Source organism: Herpailurus yagouaroundi, unplaced genomic scaffold (assembly GCF_014898765.1).
Source record: "Herpailurus yagouaroundi ecotype Mexico unplaced genomic scaffold, PumYag 142, whole genome shotgun sequence".
Lineage (NCBI taxonomy): Eukaryota > Metazoa > Chordata > Mammalia > Carnivora > Felidae > Herpailurus > Herpailurus yagouaroundi.
In genome coordinates this window covers 3,227,436-3,239,509 of record NW_024412397.1, presented here as the reverse complement: position 1 = coordinate 3,239,509, position 12,074 = coordinate 3,227,436, and the positions used below count along the sequence as shown (strand labels likewise).

General features: G+C 43.9%; 1 long non-coding RNA gene across 1 annotated transcript; it reads left to right on the top strand.

Moving 5' to 3' along the window:
- Nucleotides 1–930: 930 nt before the first annotated feature.
- On the top strand, nucleotides 931–11,866 carry LOC121032779 (uncharacterized). Its single transcript, XR_005791470.1, has 3 exons — nucleotides 931–1,065; nucleotides 3,429–3,734; nucleotides 11,479–11,866. It is a non-coding gene; the product is annotated as an uncharacterized LOC121032779 (long non-coding RNA).
- The last annotated feature ends 208 nt before the right edge of the window (nucleotides 11,867–12,074 follow it).

Below are 12,074 nucleotides of genomic sequence, written 5' to 3'. Positions count from 1 at the left end.
CACCCTCTACCCGCACACTGCCCCCCCCACTTAGAATTAAACACAAGAAGCAGAGATCCCTTAAGAGTGAGGAAACACAGCTTAAGGAAGATGATGAGAGCCATGTTTTTTGTTCTATGTTTTAAAGGAATGGTGTCACCAACAGGCAGGGAGAATGAGGAGGTCCCAGACCCGGGACTTTCAGGGCTGACACCAGGAGGGTCCTGGGTGATCATGTGGTGATAATGAGCACCCACTACTAAGGTGAATCCAGGAAGGAAGCATCACCATAACCTGGGGGACTTCAGAGAAAGTCTTCAGATAAGGCAGGACATGAGCCACACTGAGCCTCAAAGAATGATTTATGTCGAACTTATATTAGAGCACTTTTGAGGAGTTTTTGGTTTCATTTTTGGGTTTGGGGTTTTTTGCATCGGGCCTTTCTGCACAATGGGCCCTAGGCCTACAGCAAGGCTTTGAGCCCCAAATTACATCCAAGCCCCAGGTCATGGATGCCCACCTGGCACAGCACCCAGGCACAGCAGGTCAATTTCCCTAACAAACAGTAGTTTGAGTTTTGTTTGTTTGTTTGTTACTATTGTTGTAATTATTTCTAACACTTTTGAAGCCAATTGAATGTGAGGTGTGCAACTTTAATTGTGGGAGGTGTGCAGGCAAGAGGGGCACAACTTCAGCCCGGAAAAGTTGGGGTGAGGAGTGAGGGAAGGCCGACGGTTGTCATATATAATTGTCTTCCTATCCTCAGTGGGAAAAATACGTGGTATTTCCCAGAGGTTATATGGATTCACAAGCAAGGGTTACTAGAGGATATTTTTCAAGAGCTTACGTCACTCATAGTTTCTGGGAACAAGGACCGGATCCTCATCTGGCCACTCGAGTCTCCGCTGTGACAAACTCTGAAATCAAGTCTCTACTTAGATCTGGGTAAAAATATAATTAAGTTTCACAACCAATACACCTCTTTTTTCATGAAGACATTCTAACGCAACATTTGATTTTCAAAATAAGCAAACCACACAGGGTGGTCATTGCTCAGGTTTCATGGGAACTCCTCAGGACCTAAAGGTATGTATACGCCAAATCTATTATACATTTTAAATATATTAATTGATTTATTTATTGAACAATATCTATTAAGTCTTCCTTGTGTACAAGATACTCTGTTTGCAACTAAGAATACAGAAATGCATAAGAGCACAGAATTGCTCTATTCTTCTATTTGGGGGGAGATAAGGAAGGGGATTAATTAGCACTGAATTTTTACTAAGTTAAATACACTCACCAAACCAGGGTATACTCTGGTGTAGTTAGAGTATATTAAACTGGTAGAGGAAAAGCTAGAAAGAAGAGATAGGAAAATCTAAATCAAAATAACAACAAAACCAGAAAAGAAAAAGAAAAAAATGAAAAGCGGACAAGCAAAAAAATCTGAAGTACAGTAGTGGAAATAGATACAAACGTATCGTAACTCAGGTAACATAAATGGACTAAATTCTCCAGGACATGACAATGTGAGACTAGATTAAATACTTCCCAGTATAGTCTGTCTAGGATAGATATACTTAGCATAGAATACTAAAACTTTGGAAATAAAAGTATTTAAAATGTATACAATAAAATAGCAAAGTTGTTGTAGTTAGACAAGATAGGGATGCCTGGGTGGCTCAGTCAGCTAAGGATTCGACTCTTAATTTTGGCTCAGATCATGATCTCATGGTTGGGGGACCGAGACCCACGTCGGACTCCATGTTAATAGTGAAGAGCCTGCTTGGTATTCTCTCTTCTTCTCTGTCTCTCTCTCTCTTTCTTCTCTCTCTCCCTCTGTCTCTCTCTCTCTCTCTTTCTCTCTCTCAAAATAAATAAATAAACATTTAAAAAACATTAGACAAGATAGATCATAAATCTAAAAAAAAAACTTTACTAGATATTTCTAGTATATTACTAGATAATTCACTGGGTAGACAAAAAAAAAATTTTTAACTCATATGCCTCTAATAAAATTGCTTTAAAATTTATAAGGCAAAGTGATAGTGCCACCAGGAGAGATTTACAAATGTGCCACCATAGTGACAGTTTCAATATATTTCTCTTAATATATCCATCAGGCAAACACTTTCAAGATATAGAATATCTGAGCAGCAACATTAACAAATGTAATCGAATGAATATGGGTTAAATGCTATAGCCAACTAAGAGACTTGATACTATTTTCAACAATGAACCCAACAGTTAGAAAAATAAAATATGTATTAGTTTATAAAACTTGGAATATGAAGGAATTTCCTCAACATTGATGAAGGGTATACGAAAACGAATAGAAGTACCACTTAAATTAGCGAAAATTAGAAGAATTTAAGATTAGATTATTAGAAGAATTTTCTTTGAATCAAAACTAAAACAGATGTGCCTGCTGACACATCTTGTCTTTCACATTATTTGGGAGACCCTTGCCTGCACAGTACATTCAGAAGAAGAAATTAAAAGTATAAGGAAGGAGAACAGAGAAAGAAAGCAGTTATTATTCTTAGACGGTATTATTGACTATGTAGGATACTACTGAAATCTATAGATTAATTTTCTGCATGATACGATGATTTATAAAGCTGTTGAACAAAAACCATAATACACAAAAGTAAATTACATTTCCGTCCATGAGCAAATCTCCGAATGTGCCACGTAGAAAAAGATGTCATTACAATGTCAGCAAAAATATAAGACTCCTAGAAACAAATTAAAAATTATTCAAGATTTGATGGAGAAAATTATAAAGATGCACCATCTTGAGAAGTAGGAAAACTGACCCCAAGCCATCCTCATTTTCAATGTTTCTCATATGCAAAAATTTTAGTGATTAGGATTTAGCTAAAAAACACCCTTCCCTCCACAACACGGTTCAAATGTCTGTGTGCACGGTGTATTTTCTGTAACTCAAGGGAGTACAAGCTTTGCCGCCAGCCCTCCAGTCCACAAATCACAACATAAATACAGACACACATCATGGTCAGGGACCAATCACGTTGCTTCTTTCAAAATCTGTTAACGATTAGCCACCGCACATCTGTTATTCAGTTCACACACAGAGAGCAAAGCTTGTAGTTGTGTTGCCTCCTCGGCTTCCAGTGATAAACCCACATGTGCAGCATATTCCTTTCCTGTTGCCGCTGTAACAAATTACCGCAAATTTGGTGGCTTTAAACAGCACGAATGTATTCTCTTATAGTTCTGGAGGTCAGAAGTCTGGAATGAAGCTTTGGGGGCTAAAATCAAGAGATTAGCAGAAATGGTTCTTTCTGGAAGCTCCAGGGAAGAATCTATTCCACGCCTCCTCTGGCCTCTGGAGGCTGCCATGACGGGTCTTGGCTCATAAGCACATCGTTTCAATCTCTTCTTATGTCGCTCTGACCTCCTGTCTCCCATGATTCCATCAGGTCTACCTGGACGATACAGAATAACCTCCCCATCTCAGGATCCTTAACTTCCATCTCATCTGAAAAGGCCCTTGTGCCATGTAAGGCGGGGGTCACAAATTCTGGAGATTAGGAACTGGACGTCTGGCCTATGGTGGAGGGAAGAAACAGAAAGTGGTAACTGGGGAGCTGGATGTGATGAGAGAGTGAAATACTGGATGCCTATCCAGACATAGAGAACAGTGTGACAGTTCCTCGCCGCCCAGAAGCGACGATCATGCCGTGTCATAGGTCCTATGATGGAGTGAGCACCAATGACCACCATTTGTAAGTTTTGCACAAGGAAATGAATTGCCCGTCAATCTCTCTCATGTTTTAGATTGCAGTGTACTAGAAAAACATTAGCTTTACCAGTTTTTAACCTCCCGTATATTTATAACTGACACTAAAAGAAGCTTTAAGGTTTCGACAGAAAGTTTGAAAGGTCACAGAACCATCATCATTTTCAAGGTGGCCTCGTACCAGTTCGGCCTCCGGTCACCTCACGGTCCCCCTACAGCCTCGCAGAGTGGGGTCTGCCTGTAGGGTAAGAGCCGCCCTGGGGTAGGAGACTGGGCAGGGGCTGGGTCCACCCAAACCAGTCTTAGTAAAAGGTATAGTCTGCTTTGGGTGCAGGGAGAACTGGGCTCCCGAACAGAACAGACCACACGTGAGCAGAAATCTGATATTGCCCATCTACTTGGAAAGGAGGAATTATTCCAGATGGAAAAAGTAAGCAGACTTGAAAGGCAAATCTGAAGCTTTCAAGGGGGAAAAAAAGTATAAAAGAAATGATTATAACAGGGATAGGAAATGATTTTTTCGTAAAGCTCTAAGGGCAAAGATGGATATATTGGACTTAATTAAAATTAAGAATTTCTATTCATCACAAATCAAATCACAACAAGGGAAGTGAAAAGACGAACCATGGGGTGGAAGGAGCGCCATACACTAGTTTTAACTAAAAAAGCCTCGTCGCCCAGAATATACGAAGAGCGCGTATCAAGCAGAAAAAGCAGAACCATTCAAAAGAAAACTAAACAAAAGTCATCAGCGGAGACTTCACAAAGGAAGGAAGCAAAAGGGAGGATTTCATGAGGATTTCATGAGGATTTCAACATGAGGATTTCAACCTCATCAGCAATCGAGAAAACGCACGGCCACGGGCCAGCAGCTAGCGTGACAGGGCTGTAACTTCCAGTAACGTCGTTGCAGTTAGAGCCACGAGACGCTCACGTGCCGCTCATGACAGTGCACGTGTGTAAGAACTTCGGGGGAAACGGGCATCAGAAAATGTTCCTATCTGCCCGCCCCGTGGCTCAGCAATCCCACCTGTGGTCATATACCCTAGAGAATGTCTCCCGAATGTACACCAGGGGACAAGCAGGATCGACAGAGGGGACGGCCCGTGTGCCAAAAGGGAGAGTCGAGCAGACGCTGGCGCACAGACTGCATAAACACTGAGCATCCGCACGGGGCGCGAGCCAAGTGAGAACGGCCGCAGGTGCCGATCCGGACGACCCTCCAAGGCGAAGGCAAGTGCGAAAGGCAAGTCAAGAATACCCACGAGATCCCATTCGTGTGAGGGCCCCGCAGGGACAAGACCACCCTGCATCTTGCTTAGCAAATCATACGCGCACACAGGATAAAACCGTTTTTTAAGAAAAACTAACATAAAATTCCGCACGGCGGTGCCCAGGAAGGCATGGAAGAGTGACAGGAGTCAGCACGGCACGCAGCGGGGTCAGAGGTATTGGTACTGTTCTCATTCTGAGGTTTAGCAGTGGGCATATAGAGACGGGTTTCTTCTACCATAGCGGTGTATGTATACAATAGCTTTTATGCATAGCGTATATAGGTAGATGGATTATATATACACTTCTGTGTCTGAAGTTTTTCAAACCGAAAAAGTTTTAACATATTGAAAACTTAATAAATTCTCCTGCTTGGAAATCTCCTTGACTATAGTAATAATAATAATGGGAATGAAAATAATAATAGGAGTAGAACAACCACATGGAATTTGGTGGGGACTAGGAAACCACGCCATTGCCAATTTCTTTCATTCTTCTCTTTGCCACATGGTGAGAGTACATGATGGAAGCCACAACAGGCCTCCTAGCAAATCTAGAATGTTCTGAAGGGCTTCCTAGATTTATCTGTCACTAGCTGATTGCCAGTTACAGATCTCTTTCATTAGAGAAAAGACATTTCTAGAGAGACACTGCCTCCAAAGAATTGTGGGTTGTCGTTTTGGTTTGTTTGTTTGCTCACTTTGGAAGCACTATTGCATGTAAAACTAATTCTGTTGGTGGCAAAGTTCACCCATTCAAATTATAAAGTCCTACCGGAGCCAACTTGAAGAAGTTGCCAAACCAGACCGGAGACAATTTGCACAACAGTGCAAAGCAGAATAAAATAAATGTCCGTGAGTTCATACTGACCTAATCATTGAATACGTAAATACGTGGAGGAGAGCTATCTCTCTTTTAGAGTAGACTTCCAATTAATACATGAGAAAGGAATGGGGCAAATAGAAAATCACCTCTAGGCAGACACCATGTTGCAGGCACAATGGATGCTAAAACGAGTAAGTGAAAGTATAGTGAGATAGGATGGTGACATCATCCCAAACTACCTCTCATGAGATGTTCTTGAAGGACAAAGACGAATGATAATTTTGCAGTGGGGACACCTGGCAGACGCCAGCTCAACCAGGTGATCAAAGTTGACACCATCAGTGATAAGGCAATCAGCATCACGTCCTCCGAGGGCAGGTCACCTCTCTGGCATCCTCCCCAGGACTACAGAACCTTGGTCTCATCTTGAGAAATGTCCAAGAAAACCCCAGTGGAGGGACATCTTACAAAATAACTGGCCAGTGCTCTGCAAGTGTCCAGGTCGGAAGTCAAGGCCACACTGAGGACTGTCACAGACCAGGGGAGACGACAAGATGTGAGCACTGAATGCAAAGTCCAAGCCTGGACTGGATCCCAGGCCAGAAAACGGAAATGAGGGGGAAAACTGACATAAGGTCTGAAGCTAGTACGTCATTGGTGTTAATTTCCCGGCTTGAAAAATTGTTCACTTTGCTTATGTAAAATGTTTACATTAAAGAGAAACCGAGTGAACGGTATACCAGAACTATCTCTAGCATTCTTGCAACTTTAATGCAATTCTAAAATTATTTAAAAAAAAAAAAATCTAAGATGACACAAAAATTCTCACACAGGCCAAACTGTAGTGACAGAGAGGCCAGATCACACAGAGCCTTTCAAGCCTTGGCAAGAACTTTGGATTCTACCCCGAGGAAGAAGCGGGGCAAAGTTTGCAGAGAAAGATTAAGAACTGAATGCGGACATGTTGATTGGCGCAGAGATAATGCATTTGCGTTTCTTTCTTGTGCTAGTGTTTTCTTACCCAGGGATGAGAGTCCTTGAGTTGACCTGTGTAAAAAGAAACAATGCACATTTTGCATAAGTAACTCCAGTTCCTTGAGAATTAGGTTGACAACCATTGGGCAGAAAACCGACTCAGACTGGATCACTGGGAACACTCATTCTTAAATCAGCTCAGGAAGCTGGTCCTGCCTGCTATGGTACCCCCTGGCCCCCCTGCCCAGGTCACAGCCAATCTGGGCAGGTCCACCTTCAGATTCTTTCTCTTTTGGAACAGAGGGTTGTGTTGGACATGATGTAGAAATCACTGATTTTGCATGTTTGACTGTTTTTGTAACCCAACAGATGCAGCTATCTCCAACAACTGCATTCCCTGAAGTGTGTTAATCCACTTAGGAAGTGTATAATTGGTTTTTCAGTGAAATATGTAAGAGACTTGTTAGTTTCAAACCACAGGGTTTTTCACTCATGATCACGCGTTTGACCTTAACTCTTGAGTCAGATGGTTCTTTCAGTCCACAGCTCAATTGCACACCACTTGGAGGTGAGCTTGAAATTCTATTTTGATTGGTCACATGGGATTTACCAGGTCTTTGCCACTGGACCACCAGTGTCACCAGGAGGTCAAGGTGCGATGGGAGGACTGTAACTAAAATCATGGCTGCTCTTTTGAGCAAATCTCCTCCACATATCCTGGAGGTACTAAGCAGGTCTGTATGCAAGGATCTGTGCAAGACTTTGCCAAAAAAAAATATTTTTGCTGAATGCAATGATTTGACTTACATGTGGAAATTCTGCTCAGAGTACAGATGCGGGGTCTGGAGTGCATTTGAATAAACACTGTGCAGGGAGACCCCTTGACAATGGCACTGGCCTCCTCCCTTATGGCAAATCATTTCACTGCCATCTTTTAAAACTTAGCAACTACAGCGGGCACATTCTCCCTGCTCTCAGCTCATTCCACCTCAGCCGTGGTAACGGTGCATAGCACAGTCTTCCATTCTGTCCTTTATTGTTCCTTAGAGCCTCCGTGTTTGTAAGAACTGACTCCCCGGTAGGGCTGGAAATTGTGGGATGTAGAGCTAAGTCAAGCTAAAGCATAGCTACTTACAGTAAAAGACTTTTAGATTAGAGTGTCGTGCGCCCTTTCAAATTCTCTGCAATCGAAGACATATAAAAAGTCCTAGAATTCGTGTGCTCACATCGCCCTTACACGCCCGATTTCACGCACGGGGGTGGACTGGGGGGTGAGTTCGGCCTCCGACTGAGCAGACGTTCATCTACAGCATAGGCAATGCTTGAGCCCGCGGTAGAGTGACAGTGGCTTCGGCCACTCGGGCTGGCTCAGACGATTGCCAGTCACGTGGCCTTCAACAAGTCATGTCATTTCCCTACCGCTGGGTTCCCTCATCTGTAAAGTGTAGGTGGTAATGCCTCTCCCATCACGGAGGTCCTTGCAAGCGCTAAGGGAAATAAAGTATTTTGAGCATGGAGTACAGTGTCTGATAAGTAGGGAATGTTCCCCAAACGATGGCCCTCACTGTTCAGATCAGATCGTCCAACCACATCGGTGTCCCTCCCACTCTGTCACCGGCTTTCAATACGCAAGTGTGCATCTGTCCCAAGGCGCAATGCCTTGGAGGGCTTCCTACTAGACAGCGCGGGCCATTGAGAAGATTAGCACCGTAATGTGTTGGCCAAGAAACAAGAGCCAGAACTTAAGCCCAAGGACACGGGTGCGAACGAGACATAGACATGTCTAGTTCTATTCTCGCCTAGAAAATTCCCTAGTTAAGGTCACCTTAGGAGGTGGAGAGGAGATCCTGAGACTGAACAAAAGACAGTTCTTTGTTTGCCTTCCCTCGTGCCCCGGAGGGGCAGGAAAGACCTTTCCAAATGGCGTCGCCCCCACAGCAGAGTGTGACGGTGGCAGGATGTATACTTCCTGGGGGGGTCCCAGACCCTGAGAGAGAAATGAGGGGAAGTCAGGAGGGCACGGAGTGAACCCCAAGCCCCCACACTGTGGAGCCGTGTGTCGGCATCTCCATGCACCACATCGAGAGATGTGCTTGGGAGACGCTGAGCTGAATGGACTCCTTAGAAAGCCTGTGACCAGACAAGATGGGCTGTGACCCCTCAAGAGAGGGACAGAGGACATACCGCCTCTGTAACTGCGCCTACCACTGAATCCTTTCTCACAGAACACCCGTTGTCCTCACGAGGAACACTGAGGAAAACACCGGTGCGTGACAGAGTATTCTGGAGGCAGGAGGTTTCAGACGTGGGGAGAAAAACGGATCCAACGAGCGTCTACGGGTGTGCACGTCTGTGCACATGCGTGTTCCTGTGTGTGTCGGGGCGGGAGCCACGGCCTCCTCTGCTCCTTTGAATGCCCTGCAAGTGTTAAGTCACCCGAACTGTGTGAAAATCCGCCTTGTGGATAAAGCATCTGGACATGTTCTTTTATTCAGTCTATTCTTAACTGTCCCCCCAGAGCCTCACACCGCGTCCAACAGACAAGAGCTCCTCGGTGAATGTGTGTGACCGAAAGGGAGTCTTTGTACACAAATGGTAGGAAAACACACAGAAGACACACGCACATACCCATGGGTTCCTTCACCCTAGAGAGTCTGTCAGGGGAAGATGTTATGGGAGAAGAACTAGCAGAGTGAATTTCCTGGGACAGTTAAGCTCTCCTCCACCGACCTTGAAACACTGTGGCAAAGACATCCGCCACTGGTGGATTATCTGTGGGTTTCCACAGCATTTGCTCTTTTAAAACTTAGGAGCCGCGCTCAGAAAAAGTACCGTGTTCCTGCTTCTGAGAACCCATGGTTATTCTGCTAGGGTGAAAGAACGTATTTTGTGCCTTCCCTTTTCACTTTCTAATCTGTCTACGTATCAAATATTTATTTTGGCTGGCAAACGCACAGACCACCTCCTTCCGTTGGTTTCCTTTTCCAACCCCGTACAGTTTTATGCTGCTTTCTAATTAAAAGAAAAGTTTAGGATGTAATTCAACATGTCAGCGGAGGACAGAAAAAGGAGAAAGGATCCATGAAACGGAAAAAGAAAGTCACATATTTGCAGATTTTTAATGAAGAGGTCTTTAAAATATTTTCTTACACACACAAAGTTAATGCTTCGGTAGGTGAGTTGTAAACGCTTCTTTTCGTTCCATAATTATAAGTGAAATGTTCTTTAATGCGCAATAATAACGTTCAAGCTGTGCTATTTTGCAGCTAATAATTATACACAACAGCGTGGGGCATGATAGCTAACGGAAAGTTTTCCTTCTTAATGTATTACCCACATCTCTCCTCTCCCTGCCACCTGCCTTATTTGCGGCGACTATGCTTTTTAATCCGCTCTTTATTCTAGGAATAGAAGCTCTAGTTAGTTACTTTCTGAAGGAAAGAATGTGAGCAGGACTGCTGACTGGCTAAAATCGCTCCCATACAAAGTGAAGTCTATAATAAGCTTGCCTTGTAAAAAAAAAAAAAAAAAAAAAAAAAAAAAAAAACAAACAGAGAGAGAGAAAGACACCCCAAACTACAGCTAAGCTTAAAATGTGCTTGCTCGAATCCTCAGTATTCAAAGGTCGGAAGTTTGCTGCACGGTCCAACGCAGTGTGGCCGAAACAAGACTGGAAGTTTGGCAACAGAAACAGAGGTCGTCAAGTCCTGGCAGCAGGTATCAATTTCTGTGCAGGCGGAGGAATAAATTTTTCACTGAACAGCCACATTTGTTACCGTGGACATGTACCACTTCCAAGATATCTTGAGGTTAGCCAGCTGTGCATCCGAGTCGGCTTCTCCATTAGCTTCTCGGCCACAATGTTCCCTTGAAATTGCTGCATATATTATGGGATTTTCTTTGAAGAAAGCGAGAGCGAGGCCGCCACACGTTTCGAGAAAAGTCGTACCCGATAGACTTGAGATTTGGTCGGAGACGTTTGAGGAAACCAACGTACCCCGAACGGAGCATTCTCAACAGGTTAGGTGAATGAACTTCTGCATACACTGGAGGAACCATAAAGGGAAGGTAACCCGGATACAGCAATTGATTCAGCAGAAACGAGCACTCCCGACTTTCGGGAGACCTAATGCTCATTTGGAGAGTTGCCTGGGCTGCTTCAGCTAACATTTAGCTCATTTCCAGCTGTTCTAAACATACCTCCCTCTGAACGGCTCACAAGAAACTGACCATATGGGTTGATACGAGGGTATTATCCCTTACTCTTATAAACTACGGAAAAGTATTCTTTGGCACAAACTTGGGGTATTATCTTCAGCCATACCCTGAACAGATTACTTAAAGGAGTATGAATTATCCAGAGCAGCTAGGAATGTGGGTCAGAAGGCCAGCTGTGTTACACGGTTCAGGACACGGGGTCATTTCAAAATTAGGTGCCGTTCTACCTCGTGCGTGAAAAACTCCACACGTGTACCAGGCCACGTGACAGAATCCAGAAATTACTCCTGTTTCTTACTGGTAGGTATATCCAGGATTTTCCAGAAGCTTCCATAGGTTTTAGCACAACCGAAATATTTTACGACAAAATAATAGAACAATGCAAAGTGAGAATTTGATAGGACCTTAGATATCATGCACTGTCTCTGCTCCTTTCACAGATGGAGTTCTGAAGCCGTCTTGCCTGAATGTGGGTCTTCTTTTTCTCGGGGAGTACACGCTGAACTGGAAGGCACGTGAGAAAGTCTGAGCTGAGATTTTGGTGCCTACATAATACTCGCGGAACGAGACTTAAAGTCTGGAGCGTGTAACTGGGAGGGACCCTCGTATACTACCCCAGCCTTGGTCTAGAACGCCGAAAATACTGCTGTGAAAGTCAGAATACACCCGAAGTAAACCAGCCCTTTCACAGACTGCAGGTCAGAATCAAATTCTCCGGACGATCCAATCATTTAAAACGAGCCCAGGTAGTTAGTGGCCCTCAAAACACGCCAGAAGTATGGGGCACCTGGGCGTCTCAGTCGGTTGAGCGTCTGACTCTTGATTTTGACTCAGGTCATGAACTCATGGTTCTTGAGTCTGAGCCCTGAGTTGGGCTCTGTGGTGACAGCTCAGAACCTACTTAGGATTCCCTCTCTGCCCCTCTCCTGCTGTCTCTCTCTCTCCCTCTCCCAAAATAAATTAATTGGAAAAAAAAAAAAAAAAAAAAAAATTTTCCAAAATTTAAAAAAAAAAAAACAAAAAAAACTCCACAGGA